The sequence below is a fragment of the Lutra lutra genome, chromosome 17 (assembly GCF_902655055.1).
Source record: "Lutra lutra chromosome 17, mLutLut1.2, whole genome shotgun sequence".
NCBI lineage: Eukaryota > Metazoa > Chordata > Mammalia > Carnivora > Mustelidae > Lutra > Lutra lutra.
Window position 1 is genome coordinate 27815981 of NC_062294.1, and position 16242 is coordinate 27832222.

The window sequence follows — 16242 nt, forward strand, 5'->3', positions numbered from 1 at the left end:
GGACCCTGGGATCATGACCTGAGCCAAAGGCAGATGCTTAATGACTGAGCCACCCAGACACACCTCAACATCTCCACTTAGATATGCATGAGGCACTGCAGACCAAGAGGTCCCTCACTGAACTACTGATTTTCCTTCTAAATCTCCTCCTCTGTCAGCCTTCCCCACCCCAGCTAAAGGCAAATACTGTTGCCTAACAAAGACTCTGAGTATGCCACCTGATCTCTTCTTGTTAAAATGGAGATTAATAAGTGTTAAAGAGGTGTCAAAGACATAGTAACACCAAATTCAAGAATTTCTATTTCTCAAAATCAGAAGAATGGAAAGAGAACTAAAAAAACAGAACAAAACAAAAACTTGCCCACCATGGGCTTCACTGTAACTGAACACTATGTCCCTATTAGTAGAACAGATCATCTCAAGGGTCATCAACAGCTCCCAGCCTGCAATGCAAGGGACCCTGGAACAAATGGTTCTGGAATCTAGTCCAGTGTCTAATCTGATTCCAGCAGATAGAGGAGTGGAGGGGGCTTTGGGGGCTAGGGGCTGGGTGATAAAATCCCTGGGCATGATGACAGCCTGCCCTTAGGAAGGAAAGCGCAGGCGTTATCCAGTCTCAGCTGACCCACAGGAAACAGGATGACAGTGACTCTGGGAACAGAGCAACCTAAAGGAGATTAGCATCTCCAATCTATCTGCCCATCCTGAATCAGAGAACTGCTGAGGCTTTTGGGCAGGTGGGAGTATGTGTGGAAGATAAGGCTGAAAAACTGGTGTGGGGATCTCTCCCCTTTATTTGAAGACCTGCTTCACAGAATAACAGAGCAAGGAGCAAAGGCTGTGGAGGCTGGGAAGAGCCAACCGAAGGGAGGCCTGTGGAGCCCAGTATGTATGTGGGAGTTGGGGAAGAGGGTTGGGAGCGGATCTCTGCTTGACTGGCCCAGGTATCCCTGGAGCCCAGGGGGCCAAAAAGTAGCAGAACACATGGGCTGCATACCACGCGACCCTCCGCCTCTGGGGCTGAAGGAGAAGAGGGAGGCCAGGGGGGAAGGATTCTTCCAGATGACCCAAGAGCATGCTGGTGGCTCACCTGCTTTGACACCCCTGGCCACGAGGGCAAGGGTAGCTCCACTCCCCAGTGGAGTGTTACCGCTCCAGTCTCCACAACTGGAGGCACCAAAAAAGAACAAAGACCACTCACAACAGGCTTCCAAGACCCACTAGCAGAAGATCAGTCAGGACAAGCAGTGCACACATGTGCTGAAGGAGGGCTGCTCCAAGAGACAAAGGACAAGTCAAACAGAAAATCACATGTGCCCTAAAGCAATTCAGGGCAGACATGAAAGACTTACTGCATATTTTAAAAAAGTCTTTCCAACTATAGTAGGTAAATTCCTGTTGAGATGTGAGTTAGTGGCCTAGAAGACCAAATGGAAAAACTCTCCAAGTCTAGAGCCAAAATACAGAGACAGAATTCATGAAGGAAAAGATAAAAGGCCTGGAGGACAGACCCAGGGAGATCTAACCTGAGAATGCTGAGAGTTCTAGAAGAAGAAAAAGGAATTGATGGAGGAGAGCCAGTAATTAAATGACAAATAGAAGAGAATTCTCCTGTGTTGAAAAAAGACCTGAGTCTGCAGACTGCAAAGAGCTCACAGAGTTCCAGGAAGGATGACAAGAAGAAACATACACATAGGTTATCCCAGGAAAGTTCCTGAACTTCAAGAATGAACACAAAACTTTAAAAGCTTCCAGTCGGTTAAGTGTCGTACTCCTGATTTCAGCTCAGGTCAGGATCTCAGCGTCATGGGATCGAGCCCTGTGTTGGGCTCTGCGCTTAGTGCAGAATCTGCTTGAGATTCTCTCTCCCTCTGCCCTTCCCCTGTGTGTTTTTTTTTCTCTCTGTGTTTTTTTTCCTCTCCTCCTCTTGACAGTGGAGGAGAATTAATAAATTAATTCTTAAAAAAAAAAAAAAAGCTTCCAAACAGAAAGAACATATTGCCTATAAGAAAACAAAAAAATCAGAGTGACATCAGACTTCTCATCTGAAGTACTAGAAGCTAAAAGAGCATGGAACACCATCTACAGACTACTCAGGAAAGAGAACCAAAGCCCCTCGAATACTTTGCCCATCATTTTTTATGGCAAAAGATATTTTCAGATATACAAGAATTCACAGAGTTTACCACTGACACATGAAAAATAAAGCAACAAACAACAAATACAGTGGAACAGAGACCTTACTGTGGGGAAAAATGAACAGGTCAGGAAAACTATGATGAATACAGACACTTGCTTGCACACTTGCTCCCTCCCCTTTCTCCTAAACCTAAATGGAACTGGTAAATAAGGACTCCAAAAATAGAAGGGCCATACTACGAGGGGAAAATTCCAACAGCAGCCCAAAGCTAAAAATATTAAATTATCCTAACAAAATCAAGGAGTTGGAAGAGGAAGGGAATAAAAGTCTTCCAAGGTCTTATCTTAAATAGTGGACAGGGAAATAAGTCGAAGGTCTCATCCCACTGAAGTAGAGAAAGGCGGGGAGGAAATGAAGCATCCTGGAGGGAGAAGTAGTTATTTCGTGTTATCTTGACTTCAAATAATAGTGGAGCAATAAGCATTTGATTATGAAGTAAGAGAAAAAGAATGTAACATTTAATACAATAGAAAAGTAGAGAACTTCCAGACTGACATAGGAAAAAAAGGGAATGCAAAGCCACTACATCAAACCAGCAGAAACAAGAAGAAAGAAAAACACAGAAATAATGATGCAAGGAAATTAAAGACATACCATTAGACAACAGGAATAAAATCAAGTATATTAGGTAATGGGCTAAATGTCTCACTAAAGGACAGCAAAGCTCAGATTGGGTTAAAAAATTAAAACAAAAACAAAACCCAGGTACATGGTATTTATAAGAAAACTAATTGAAATAAAGATATGCAGAAATGCTGAAAATAAATGCATAGACAAATAGATATCAGGCACATGCAAACAGAAGGAAAGTAGGAGTGTCAAAATTAATTAGACAAGGGGGAATTTTAGTTAAAAAATTGCAGAGGATAAATATATCTGTAATGATAAAAGGAATGCTTTTAAAAATTTTTATTTATTTGAGAGAGAGAGAGAGAGAGAAAATGAGCAGTGGGGAGAGACAGGAGGGAGAGAGAGAGAGAGGAGAGAGAGAGAAGCAGACTCCCTACTGAGCAAGAAGCTTGATGAGGGACTCGATCCCAGGACCTGGGATCATGACCTGAGTCAAAGGCAGACACTTAACAGACTGAGCCACCCAGGTACCCCCCCCCCCCACCTTTTTTTTTTAAATGTAGGCTCCAGGGGCACCTGATGACTCAGTTGGTTAAGTGTCTGCCTTCAGCTTAGGTCATGATCCCAGGGTCCTGGGATTGAGCCCCACATTGGGCTCCCTGCTCAGAGGGAGCCTGCTTCTCCCTGTACTCCCTGTTTGTGCTTTCTCTTGCAAATAAGTAAATAAAATCTTAAAACAAACAAACAACATAATGTAAGTTCCATGCATGGGGCTTGAACTTATGACCCTGAGATCAAGACCTAGCTGAAATCAAGAGTCAGACTCTTAATCGAATGAGCCACCAGGTGCCCTGATAAAAGGAACGTTTTATGAAGCAGTTTCAATCATCTGAAACCTGTAGACATTAAACAAGAGAGAAGCTAAATATAAAGCATGTATTAGAAATGAAACAAATGAAATTTTAGTGTGAAATTTCAAAGATGTCTATTTCAGAAATGAACACATCTTCAAGGCAAATATTAAGATAACAAAGGACATGAATCATATAACTTGAAATACTAGAAATATGTAGGACCTGACATTCCTTGAATACAGAATGGATTACTTTTAGGGAACTGGATCATTTACAAAAATTGATCATGTATTGGGTTTCAGAGATAAAACCTGAACAAATTTTACAAAGGAAAGCTTTCATAGACCACAGTATCTGAACACAATCAACAAAATTGGAAATTAAAAAAAGTTGAGAAGATGGGGCGCCTGGATGGCTCAGTGGGTTAAGCCGCTGCCTTCGGCTCAGGTCATGATCCCAGGTCCTGGGTTCAAGCCCCACATCGGGGTTTCTGCTCAGCAGGGAGCCTGCTTCCTCCTCTCTCTCTGCCTGCCTCTCTGCCTACTTGTGATTTCTCTCTGTCAAATAAATAAATAAAATCTTTAAAAAAAAAAAAAGTTGAGAAGAAAAATATTGACTTAGAAATTAAGGAACCCACTCCTAGATAAATCTAGGATTAAAGAGAAAATCAAAAGGGAAAAGACAACTTATCTAGAAAGCAGTAAAAAAGAACATTTCATATCAGTTCTCACAGGACAGAGAAAAAGTCATACTCAGAGGAAATTCAAAGCCCATATGATTAAAGAAGTATGAAAATTCAAGGGACTTTTAGTCCTTTTCTTAAGAGATCACAAAAAGAATGAACCCAAACAAAAGAAACTATGATTGTAAATTAGTAAAGTTAAAAGCTGAAATTCATAAGGTAAAGAATAGTGGACTAGCGGATAATATAAATAAATACAATAAGTAAAATAAAACCCAATGCGATCAATTAAGAGCAAATATACAAAGATCAGAAATGAGAAAGGAGACCCACCCACTGCTGTAGAAAAAAAAAGAAACATAAAAGAATATTACACTCAGCTTTCTGGCCAAAACCATGAAAATTTGATAATTCCCTAGCCAAATATAAATTACTAAAATTGACCCACTAAGTAGAGGAACACTTGAAAAAAACAAATTACCATGGAAAAAGTTGGAAAGGTGATTAAAGATCTGTTACTGAAAATGGGACTAGGTATTTAGCACCAGATAGATTCAGTGAATTTTATCTAACCTTTATCAACAGAGAATTCCAATATTATTTCAAGGATCCTTAGTCATACTAATAGATGGAGAATTCCCCAATTAGTGGTATGAAGCCATCATAACTTTAATTACTAAAACATGAAGAAGCTAGCAGAGGAAGACCATTCTCATTTATTAAAAGTGATGCAAAAATTATTTTAGAAAATTATCATATTGAATATACCCAAGTCTCATGAGAAGAAACATTTTACAATGAAACCTGTTCATTTTAGGAATGTGAGTAGTTCCACAGTATTATCCATGGCAACCACAAAGAGGGAAAAGCTATTTGCTCACATCAATAGATGCTGAAAATGTACTTGGTAACATTGAAATCATTCTTCATTAAAAGCCAGGAATAGAAGCTAATTACTGACACAAAATAAAAACTGTTTACCAAAGCCCAACAGAAAATATGATTATAAACAGTGACATTCTACAATCATTTCCATTAAAATCTAGAGCTGGATAAGGATGGCAGTAATCACCATTAGTACTTATCAAGATCTACTACTACAACCCAATGTAGTAAAGCAAGAAAATGGTATCAGTGATGTAAGACAAGAGCTACAATACCTTTTTGATGATCTCTGTGTATCCAGAAAAACTAAGAGACTATTGTCTCTCTCCTTTTTTAAGTCTACTATAATTAATAAGAGAAATGGTAAGGTGGCTGAATCTAAGATAAGTACTCAAAAGTTAATGTTTTTTCCCCCTAGCAGCAAGTCCCTAAGAAAGAAAAGAAAGCAAATAGCTCATTTACAACAGTGACAAAATGATAAGCATCTAGGGATAAATTATATAAGAAACCTACAGAACCTATATGAAAAAAAAATGATAAAAAATCTACTATCCAACAGTTCCGTGTTTGGTGTATACCCAAGAGAAATGTTTACATGTGTTCCCCAAAAGCCATGAACAAGAACATTCCTAGCAGCACTAGTGACAATAACTCAAAATCAGAAGTCACCTCCATCATTTGGGGAAGGAATAAATAGAATTGTGGTCAGTCCTGAAATGTAATACTATACAGCAATGCAGAGGAACGGCCACAACTGTATATGCAGCAGAACAGATAAACCCGAATGTTAAGTGAAAGACAAAGGCATACCACAGGATTCTATTATTCAAAATACCAAAACTGGCAAAACTCATCTGTGCTGCTGGAACTCAGGAGGATGGCTTCCTAGGTCAGTGGAATGAAGAAAACACAGCAGTGCCAGCCATGTTCTATGTCTTGACTTGGGTGTCGAGTACTTGGGTGTGCTCACTTTGTGAAAATTCATCAAGCTGGATGTTAGGATTCGTGTATTTTTACTAGATACTTTATACTTCAAAAAAAAAAAAGATATTTTACTGAAGGCAATAAAACAGATTCGAAGAAAAGACATATGTTCTTGAATGGGAGCACTTGATATTATTAAAGAAATCCCCCCATAGATTGAGATTTAATACAAATTTCAATTAGAATTTCAACAAGGTTTTTATTATTTTTTTTTTTTTAATTTGAAGCTTGATCCCAGGACGACTTGACATCTCCCTCCCACTTCCAAACTGAGGAGGTAGAGGCTCGATGTTGGTTTGTCGCTCCCACTCAGCCACTCACATCCCCCCAACCCCAGATGTTTCCAGAAGACAACGCAAGTGTGCAGCCCATGAGGTCAGAGTCCCACCCCTGCCTCTTACTGGGGGTTGGACTGGAGAGGGACCCAGCAGGGTGACATAAAGATCGCCGCTGAAACTAAGCTGGTCAGTCCAGTGAGAATGCCTGCTTTCACCCACCAAAACCAAACGGATGAAAAGTGCTATCTGCCCCCTCTGGACTGTGAAAAAGAGTTCTACTTCTCAGATTCGTCTCTGGCCTTCTTTAAAAGCTTCTCAAACACCTAAGCATTACATTATGGGCTAGCTCATTTGATATTCACACCTATTTTGTTAAGGAGAAAGGAGAGCTATCCTCTTTCTCCCCATCTTCTAGGAGAAAAAGCAGGAGTTTGTAAAGGTAATATGACTTGGTCAAGGTCACAAGCTGACAGGCAGCCCATGCGGGGCCTCCCACTGTGGTCTTCTGACTCCACATCCCAGGCTTCCTTCCTGCTAATCTCTGTGATAAGACGAGTCACAAGTGAGATGGGGGAGTGGTGCGGGTGACTGGTCCTGGCAACAGACCCAGGGTCCTTGAGAGAGCCTTTTCGGGAGAGCTGGCCAGAACCTGGGCCAGGCTAGGGGAGGCCCGGAGGAGGGTGATGCTGTTCCCTGCTCAAGCACTTGGCTCCAGAGGTGGCTGCCGCCGCTGCTATCTCATCGGACACTCAGAGGTCAGGAGAGAGCAGCTCCCCAGATGAACTCCTGGAAGGAGGCAAGTGTGTCGACCCCTCAACCGTGAGCCCTACTGCAGCCTCAGAGTCGGGCTCCGGCATGGCACTTCCCTGGGGCACCCTGGACTCCACCTGCGAGCAAGGCCCAGTGAGCGGCAGGAAGGCAGCATACCAGAGCAGCTGGGTGTCCCTAGCCTCTGCACACAGGGCCCACCCAACTGCCCTCGAGGAACAGTAAGACTGGGCCGACACAGGAGTAGGCGTGTAGGGTGTCCGTGAGTCCACCTGAAGGCTCCCAGTGAGGACACTGGGTGAGCTGCTCCCTGTCTGACAACTCAGTGAGGGGATGGTCCTCAGGGAGGGTGAGGCCTGAAGCAACACCAGGGCCCCTGAGTGGGGGGACCCAGACCCCAAGGTGGGACGGAAGAGGTAGACAGCCCGAGGGGAACGTGCTGAGGAACCGCTTTGCTCTGTGCCCTAGAGCGCGGTCAGTGGTTCGCAGGCCCCATCTCCTTTCAGCCTCGCTCTCTGAGGAAGCTGCTCTTCTGGTCCCCATGTCACAGCAGAGACGTGGACGCTATGAGAAGCGAGCTCATTTGCTCACGGTTACCCAGTTCGTAGGCGGCAGAGCCAGGTTTCTGTTGAAATGCAGTATCTGTGGCCTACCCGAGGTAGCAGCGTGCCCCAGGCCCTCCCGACCCTTCCTGGGCTGCCCCTACTCTCCTTGCATCCCAGCGCTCTACTCTGCTCAGCACGGGGCTCGCTGCTTCCCGGAGCCTTAGAGCCTTCGTCTGAGAGGCTCCTGGGAGAATCCTGGTATCTGGGGAACTGACCGAGTGGGTCAGAAGACCTGGGTTCACACAGGCTGTCCCACTCGGTTCTGTTACTGCTTTGCACCCAGAGACTAGTAACCAGTGGGGACACAGCACGGCACCTATAAGTCACCTTGCCATCTTCATGTACATTCTTAGTGAATTATGAACTCACGTTTCTGGCCTGGTCAACTCACTTGATGTGGGACTTCCCTCCCTCCTCCTTGGTGTGGTCCTACTTTGAGAGCAGAGGATAATTTCTTCCTCCTTATAATTTCTGCGCTTGCTCCCTCTGCAGAGGACACGTCTGATTTGTTGTCCTCATGACAGGGCCTCCGAGAACTGGAGAGAATTCTAGTGCCTTCTGGCCTAAAGCCTTCTGGCCCTATCTGGACCCCAGGAGAAGTATTACAAACACCCAGAAATGTAACAGGGTGCCTTCAAATCCACCTGGAGACGCTTCCTGATCAGAGAAAATGGCAGCCTGGCTGGCCAGCTGGAGTTGGAATTCAGATGAGGCACATGGAGGCCCACAGTCCTCCACGGTACTGGAATGACTCCCGCAGGGAAAAGCTCAGGGTACCAACCTTGGGAGCAGAATGAATTGACACATGATCTGCAGGCCTATCACCTGACAATGGTTTGTGTGAGGCCAAGGGGAGGGTGCGGTGCGGACTGTGAGGGTGCTCACTCCCAGGCAAGCCCTTCTTTATAAAGGAGGCTGTTAGGAAAATCCAGCTCACACTTAGCCACCTGGGGTTCTATACTCTAATCCCTCCTAGGACCCATTTCAGCAGAAGGGGGAAATATTTGCTGACTGTTTTGTACAAGTTAATTAACTGTTATTAAAACATGCCCTTGAGCTTAATGATGTTCTTTATTTTACCATTTACATATCGCAAGCCTTCAAGTGATGGTAACTCCTTGAGTTGACTCTTCAACTTGATTTCATTTGTGCAGTTTCGAGAACTTCTCTCTTCAAATATGCATGCAGACTGGGAGGGAGTCATAAATGTCATGGGCAATTTTCCTGGCAGAGTAGGCTAGAACACTGGTCTTGGCGCCGTAAGACCTGGATTCCAAGGCCAGACCTGCTCTTCTTGTCTGGATGACCCTGAGTAAATAATTTGATATCTCTGACCCTCCTCTGTAGGGTGGGAGAATTCCCACCCAGCCACCTTCTTAGGGATACTGTGGGGATTAAATGAGAGGTCTGTGACGGCTTGTTATAGGGTGGAAAACACAAAAGGACACGGTGGGAGAAAAGATGCCGGACATCCCTCAGTAGAGGTAATCTTGGATTGGATGTTCGTGGCGTGGGACATCCTAGTATCTTTGACCTTTTTGCCAGCTGCGTTCTGGGGTCTGTAACTCCTCTATCAGGACTTTGCAGCACCGCCCCTCTCCAGCGTGAAGGTGTTGTGAAGGTGAGACCTGAGCACACTGCATGCCTCAAAGCCACATCCAGGTGGTTGGTTCAGGGATGGGAGCATCAGCCAATTAGAGTCAGTGAGAAGCAGTAAGCCTTTTCCTGGGACACCCAGGAAGGAAATGGACGCTTTGTAAGGGGATTGAAAGCTGAGGCCAGGATGGCCTGAGGCTGAGGCGGTCCACTTGGAGGCCCTGGGGGTGAGCCCATCTGAGAGTGACCTTAACTATAGGAAAGCTGAGAGGAGACACATCAAGTGCGGATGATGCCCCGGGAGCCCTTGGATCCAGACTTTTCAGTGACAGGTGTTGCTAAGTTTCTTTCTTATTTAAGCCAGTGTGGGCAGGATTTCTACCACTGGCGACTGGAAGGGTCTGCTAACAACCTGAGTGAAAGATGGGACCACTGAAGACTCAGAATCAGTTTCTGGCTATGTCGCCCAGAGGAAAGTACTCTGTCCTGCATGCTCTGCTTCCTGCCCAAGAGCCAGGAACTAACCCTGGCCTCAGCCCAGGACTTAAGCTGAGGCCATTCTGTCCTCAGCACAAAGTAGAACTGCGTAGGAGAATTATCACTTATTTCATATTATCACTCATCACTTGTTACTTAGGAGTAGTCTTTCTTATTCTATTTGTCCAAGCCTCCAAGTTCTGCAAGAATTCCTTCCTTGAGATGGAATGATCTTTGAGATCTGTGGTTTTCAAGGACTGTTCTGAAGACCCTTGATTATCCAAGATTATCCACATGTTTCGTGGTTACGGTTTCTTCCTCCCCTCTCTGCCACACTGTGCATAATTCATCAGCCCAGCCTGTTTGTCCCATGGACCTGCTTTGTAGTTCATGCTTCTGTGCCTCTGCTCAAACTTTTCATCCCACCTGGAACACCTTCCCTTCCTACTTCTCAGCACTGATTCCTCCCGACAATTTGAGGCTGGACAGACACTGTCGGTGGCCAAGCCATCCACTGTGTAGCCTCTCTTTGCCGGCCAAGTAGTCGCTGTGTTCTGATGTCTACAACTCTTCCTGACTGTTCTAAGCTCCTCATGTAACTCCACCTGCCCAGCTGGTGACTGCCTTAAGGAGAGATATGTGACCCAGATCTGTCCAATGAGACTTAAGGGCCAGTCTACCAGTGGGGCTTCTGGAACAAGGGTTAGTTCCTTTATTGCACCTGGATTTAGGTGTGTGACTCCATGCTGCCCAGAGCTGCCGCAGCGACGAGTCAGCTAATGTGCTGAGGCTGGCAGAACGCAAAGGCAGGAAGACCTGGGTCCGTGATGGCTTCATTGGGCAACACTGGGACTGCTTCATTTCCAGGCTTTTTGGCCTGTGGGCTAGTAATTTCCTATATGGTTTAAGGCACTTTGGGTTCTTTGTTACCTAAAGCCAACAGCCCCCTAACTGACACGAAAGCTCACCTCAAAAATTGCCTCGCCCTTGGAGGTGTCCTAGATCACGCCAGTCCATAGGAATAGCGTCTTCCCCAGCACTGCCCTCCCTAAAGCACATTCACTGGATTTTCTGTCAATGCCAGCAAAGTGGAACAGTTTCCATTCCAGGAGTGAGTTTCTGAAGCACGGTGTGGAGATGTGGGGGCTACATTTCAGCTGAGCTGGGAAGAGCGCTGTGGCAGTGTCCGCCATGACTTTAGGAGGAAGCATATCTCGCTTCATGTGTCTAAACACAACTCCTGACCTTGCCACCCGAATCTGTTCCTTCTGTGGTCTTCCGTGTCTCAGTGAGTAGCATCTCCATTTTATCAGTTACTCAGGCCCCAGACCTTGGACTCACCCCTGACTCCTTCTTTCTCGCACACTCACAATCAGTAGGAAAGGAAATCCTGTTGGCTTGGCCTTCAAAACACCTCCGGAACCTGACTGCTCTACCACCTCCCTAAAGCACTATTACCGTAGTCGAGGCCACCATAGTACCTCTCTTGAGTAACTCCAACAGTCCCCTAAGCTTCTTCCTGTTCTACTCCTTATTCCCAGGCTGTTCTGCACAGTGAGATCAATACTTTCTAAAGACTCTCATCAAGCTCAGAATGGAAGCTCAAGTCCTTGCTGGGTCCTCAACCATGGCTAATGTGCCCTCTCCTGACCTCCTCTTTCCCCATGCCACTGTTTGCCAGCCCTTAAACTCATGAGGCCCCACCTCAGGGCCTTTGCTGTTCCCTCTGCTGGGAACACTCTTCCCACTCTCCTACATTCCCTTCAAATCTCTGCTTAGAGTCACTGTGGAGGGGATGTCTCTGACCACCCTCAGCTCCCTCTAACCCCCTTCCTGGGCCTTACTTTCCTTCTTAGCATACCTGCCCCTGACATACTACTTTTCTCCCTCTTTGGTGGCTCTGTCTTAGTCACTGCTGTACCTCCAAGACTAGAGCAGCTCCAGGCACAGAGCAGGGGCTTATTCAGCGGACAAACTCTGTAACCCTCAGGAGATGAATGCGTGCCTCTTTATACAGGGCTTCAGGGAAGAAGATGTGAGTTGGGCTTTGGAGGACTGTTCATCTCACTGTAATCCAATTATTTATTGAGCGTCTATTATGTGCCCGGTGCTCTGCTGAGGTCTTGCAACTTCAAAGACAGGGGGCAGTGTACAAAAGGTTTATAATCCCATATGTGAGATAAGATCTGGAAAAAGACTAACCTTAATAAAAAGCAGCAAAATGTCAGATGTCGCAAGAGAAAAGAAAAACCACCCATGTTCTAAAGGGGCTTAGAGGAGGAGGAAGCTGAGGGAGAAATCAGGTGGGGCTTTGGGAAAACCATGACACTTCTCGGCCTAGGAGAGGTGGGTGTGACAGGCAGAGATGTGGGACATGTGGGCGGGGTTATTCCAGGTAAAGGAAAGCGTGCACTCCAAGGCAGGGAGAGAGCAGAGCACAGGGTGCTGGTGGTAATGTTCCGCTCAGAAGGGCCAGCCCCGGCCTGCGTGCTCTGGGGAAAACAGAGGGTATGTGTGTGTGTGTGTGTGTGTGAGAGAGAGAGAGAGAGAGAGAGAGACCAAGGGGAGCGGAGCTGGGCAAAGGCTGATTCAGCAGGCATGTGGACACCGGATTACACTGGGGAGAAAGGAGAAAAATGACCACTTAAAGAGGCTGTCATTCTAGGGCTGGGTCATGTAGGAGATTTAACTCAGCCAAATGGGCTTTTTATTAACACTTTATATTGATGTCATATATTCTTTTTATATGTACAGAATATTACATCATAAAAAGGCCTATTTGATCAATTTATTTAATGAACAAATACAAATTAAACTTTTGCTCTTAAAAAAAAAATCTTTTTGAAGAGGTGGATACCCAGGAAAGAGAGCAGGGAGGGCTGGAGCAGGGGCAAGAGTTGTAGGAAAGGAAAAGGTGAGGTGGCGGGAGAGGAAGGAGAGCAGTAGACTGGCCACAGAAAAGACAGTGGGGGGCTGTCTTAGCCGGGGGCACATGAGGGAGAATGAAGAGCACAAACAAGGCCCACAGCAGAGTACTGGGGGGACAAAGGTGTTGTGAGCTATTCCTAAAGGAAAATCCTGGGCAGAGGAGAAGCATCTTTGGTCCATGAACGTACTGGCTTCTCTCCCTGCCCTGGGCCGCCACCTGGAAGCTCCCTATAGCTGCATGGAGCCGGGAGGCCCTAAACTTGATCATACACCCATAGATGGTGGCAGGGCCCGGGGGTTTCTGCAACTGGATCCCTACTTCTGTGTACAGGGCTTTGGGTGTGTCACCGTGAACACAGACTCCATGCGAGAGGTTCTCCTCACCGATGCCCTTCGTGATTACAGATGGCAGATTTAAACAGGGGTTTTCCACAACATGACCTTTGAGGAAAGATTAGCGACTGTTTTAGGAGGACCTGAGACTCACGAGCCCTGAGTTGCTGGATGAAAAGGAGAGTTTGGGTGGTAGGACTGCTCTCTGACTTCACCTCAGACAGGTGAAGGGAGGTGGGAGTCATGTTTCCCCCAAGTCAAGCAGACAGGTACACGCCCTGAGGTCATAAGCTGAGGGGTGGCATGGCTACGAGGAAAGGAGGCGAACCTGGGGGCTTTGGAGACCTAACTTCTGTCTCTGACCGACTCAGGGACCCTACAGAGATCTCTGCTGGGAAGAAGCAGACTAATTGTGAATTGCACTCTGGACTCTGAAGATCTGGGTTGGAATTCTGCTGTCCCTTCCCCCAACCCACCTGAACTAAGTTACCACCCTCCCACTAGCCTCTCTCCCAAATGCCTGTATTTTCCCCAATTTGTAATGGGATTGCTTGTGTGTTTATTGTTGCTCGCCTCTATAAAACCTTCCAAGCCCCATTGGGACACAGGCCGTACTTGTACTGCTCATCATTAGGTCCCGAGGGCGGTATCTGACCTGGCACATGGAAGTATTTATTCACTGTCTGCTAAGTGGATTGATGTACCTGGTGAGCTAACGCCTTGACTTCCCTGGGTGTTCCTGGTGCTCTTGAAGCACTCAGCCCCGTGCACAGACACCATGCCCGTCTAATGGATGGGAGCTACCATTAGAGCCTCTGAAAAGACAAGGAACTTGGACTGGGTTTTCAGAAGTTAGAGCAGAAAGCAGATGACCATCTGTCTCCCTTGCCCCATCATTTTGAGAATGGAGAGCTCCGCACAGAGAGGGGAAATGATTTACCCTGCCGAGCTTCCCAAGGAACCCGCCCTTCCTCCGCCCCCTCAGCAGTAGCCTCCAGACTTGGTACTCTGACGGTCTCAACTGCTATTTTTCTTGTTCTCCGTGGGCCATGTTTTGACAGACAAAGTACACCATATCAGTTCCCAGATCTTACGAATTCCTGAGGGGCCAGCTCAAATGCTATCTCCTCCAGAAAGCCTCCCCGGGCCCTTTATATTCGAGAACCCCAGCTCTCCTTCTGGCCCAAGTTATTTCTGCCCTTGCATTTGGGTGATTAGAGCATGTGCTGCCAAAACCCTTACCTTCTGGCTCAGGAACACATCCACAGCAACCACTGCCTGCTTCCCAAACACCGAGGGCTAGGCTGTTGTGTTTATGCGTTAACGAGTCAGCGAGCAAGATGCACTGGTTCCCCAGGGGCGCACCACTCTTTAACGGGTCAGGGCCATGAACTCTTGTACAAAAGACCCGAGCATCACCCCAGCCAGGCTGAATCAAATGCAGCTTCGAGGCTGTGATTCCAAGACAAATCCATACAAACTGAATTTAGTGCCTGCACAGAGCGGAGGCCGCAGTCACGGGTTTCGACGGGTGGCTAAATGGTCCTGACGAGCGGAAGCAGCAGTACTAGCCTCCGGGAAAGGCCACATCTCCCTGGACCAACAGTGGCAGAGGAGGTGTCTTTTTAAACAAGCCAAAAGGGCTTTCTCATCTAGAAGAATAAATAAATGTTGTTCAATGGCTCCTTCTTGGCTCAATTGTCTTTAGGCTCCAGCGTAGGCTGATCCCAAAGGCACTGTTTTACGCAATGGAGACATTTTAGTAAAACAGGTTTTGAGAATTAGTGACATAGAACACGAGTGCTGGAATAGGCCTGAGGGGCCATCAGTGGAGCCCGTACCTCAATTACTCCTAATCCGGTTTATTCGCAGAGCTCGCCAGGCACAACGGAGGATGGTGCTAGTGAGCAGGCCTGGAGCCTGGCCTTCTGCTGGAAGAGAAAAAGCAGTGGTGGCTCAGAGCACTGTGGGCCCTGCCCATTGTCCCGTTGGCACGGGTGCTGGGCCAGTCACCCACCGGCTGATTGCCCTGAACTCCTGAGCGAGGAGGAGAGGCCTCCTTTGCTGGGACTCTTTGCTGGGAAGCTGAGAGTCCAGGGCCAGGCAAGTCCCCTGGGGTCCCCTGGAGTCAAAGGACCTTGGACGATCACTAACTCACTGAGAGGCAGAGGCCTCTAGACGCGTGCTGGCCTCACCCAACGAGTGGCCCAGAGAACAGGCTATGGAGGCTGTGCTGTACCACGCAGCACTTCCAAAGCAACGAAGGATTCCGTTTCTCATTCTTGCCAAGCACAGTCAGATATGAAACTGCCAATCAGAGCTTCTCATCAGCCTGAGGTAACCAGGGTTACTGCCCGGGCTAGATGTAATTCCAGCCAGGAGCAAAGATGCTCCCCAGTTTCATCAGACTGCAAGGCCTTTCCCCAGATAGGATCACTGCTAGTTTTTTTTTTTTTTTTTTTTTTTTTTTTTTTTTTTTTTTAATGCTAAATGTTGTCCACAGACCTGTATGACTATCTTCAAAAACCCCAGGATGGGGCCCTCTTGCATCTGGCCTGGTTTAAGAGAAGAGGTTTAAGACATGGGTTAAGAGAAGAGGAAACAGGCCCAGTAATGCTGAACCTTACCTAAAGTCTGTGTGAATTAGTGTACATGGTCATCCACAGTGTTTCTTGGGTGTCTTTCTCTTTTATGCGCATGGTCAAGTAGACAGCGACTCCCCAAGGCCAGTGACCTCTTCCCTTTATATCTGGCACAGCACACCAGGTGGCCAAGAGTGGCAGGGTCTGGTGCCAGGCGACAATTCTGCTTCCTCGTGTGCTGGCTACATGACCACAGACACAGGACTGCCGCTCTGTGCCTCACTTTCCTTAGGGGTTAAGGTAAGGATAGTACCTGGGGCAACTCTGTTTTAGCTTCTTCAGCTGCAAAATGGGGGAGATTCATATAAGAAGGCATACGGCCTTGGGTGACTGTGAAAATATTCAGTTAATAGAGGTAAAATGCTTAGAACTGTGCTGGCACTTAGTAAGTACTCAATAACTATTTTTAATTGCTTTGTTGGAATTTAATTCAAATACCA

At 46.6% G+C, this 16242-nt stretch overlaps 1 protein-coding gene and 1 long non-coding RNA gene across 2 annotated transcripts in view; one reads left to right on the forward strand and one right to left on the reverse strand.

The window, feature by feature from the left end:
* Positions 1-16242, reverse strand: part of LOC125089264 (guanine nucleotide-binding protein G(o) subunit alpha) — a 155155-nt gene that overhangs the window by 89270 nt on the left and 49643 nt on the right. The gene's annotated exons all lie outside the window — the stretch shown is intronic.
* LOC125089268 (uncharacterized) lies at positions 7180-14844 on the forward strand. Its single transcript, XR_007123905.1, has 3 exons — positions 7180-7519; positions 8319-8660; positions 13532-14844. It is a non-coding gene; the product is annotated as an uncharacterized LOC125089268 (long non-coding RNA).